Here is a 1311-nt window from a genome sequence, read left to right on the forward strand (position 1 = left end):
TGCATAAGCTATTTCCCCCTTCTCTACCTTTTCTTATTTCCTCTTAGGTTTGGTGTCAGCATGGCTGTGATAATTAGGATCACTGCTGGGGTACAGAAAAATGGTAGGGATGGTTCTAAACATAACTACCTTGGTCGCTTATTGTCCCTTGACTATAAACATTAAAACTCAGAGTGCCTGATGTTCACTGTTAATAACATTTTTTATGTGATCGCACCCTTTTATAAACTGCATCTATGTGACTAAAAATAATAATAATTTTAAAAGACTACATATACTCTGAAAAATGATGAAGAAAATTGGGCAGATACTCTGAGATATTATAAATTTATATGTCATTTATTTTGCAGGCATACAGTTCTTGGTTTATTTAAATAGTCTCTTCTATTTTATTGGTGAAAATTTAGTTTAGTATTAGAGGTTTTATGAATAGACCTTTTTCACTGTGAACTCTGAAGATGTAAAAATGTTCTTTGTCGCTGCAAATGGCCATAATGAAACAATTCATAGGTTATTAGAACAAGAAGGAAATTCTATGCAATTAGGTGCTACTATATGCAAATTTTTTCCCAAAGGATGTTGAATTTAAAAACTCACTCGTTATATAAATTTAAATTTTTAAGTGGAAAATAAAATTTCTAGCTTTGATCGATTTTATCGATGGCTTAGACAGCTAATATGTGAACAATTAAAAGCAATTTGTGTTGCCCAAACTTCTCTATCAAATATTTCAAAAGATTAACTTTATTAAAATCAGACTTTAGAATCAAATATATATCAGTGTCTCTAATAGTAAAATCTCTGGTTACTAACAATTATTTAGAACATTGTATATTCCCAATGACACTATTAAATTTTTCCATACCACACATATATGTAATAACAACAGGAAGTTCTGCATTTCTTAATTGATCTCTATCAGATGTCACCCATTGGGATACCAAATTATTTTTTTACAAAAGCAAGTTACTAAATGTCTTCTTGGTCTTGGAATTAAATTTCCTGAAAGAGGAGCATTATTCTCTCTTTTGTGCATATATCTACCAATTAGACCTTTTCCTTTTTCATAATCTCAAACAAATAAGTGACTATCACCAGGTGCTATAGTGGTTCTACTCATATTAATCAAGAATTATTAAAAATAATCTGTACTCAAGGCATGGTAAAGATCATAAAATAATATTCATAATATCAAATATGAACACTCATTTTTTTGCTTCATGTTAGAATAAAATCCACAAAGGGAGGAAAAGAGAAAACACAACAATCAACAAGAATCATATCTAGTAAATATTGAAAGTATTATTCTAC

At 29.6% G+C, this 1311-nt stretch overlaps 1 protein-coding gene across 1 annotated transcript in view; it reads right to left on the bottom strand.

Annotated features, from left to right (window-relative positions):
* Window positions 1-1311, bottom strand: part of LOC105812130 (canalicular multispecific organic anion transporter 1-like) — a 171550-nt gene that overhangs the window by 141314 nt on the left and 28925 nt on the right. The window lies entirely within an intron of this gene.

This window comes from Propithecus coquereli, unplaced genomic scaffold (assembly GCF_000956105.1).
Source record: "Propithecus coquereli isolate 6110/MARCELLA unplaced genomic scaffold, Pcoq_1.0 Scaffold244, whole genome shotgun sequence".
Taxonomy (NCBI): Eukaryota; Metazoa; Chordata; class Mammalia; order Primates; family Indriidae; genus Propithecus; species Propithecus coquereli.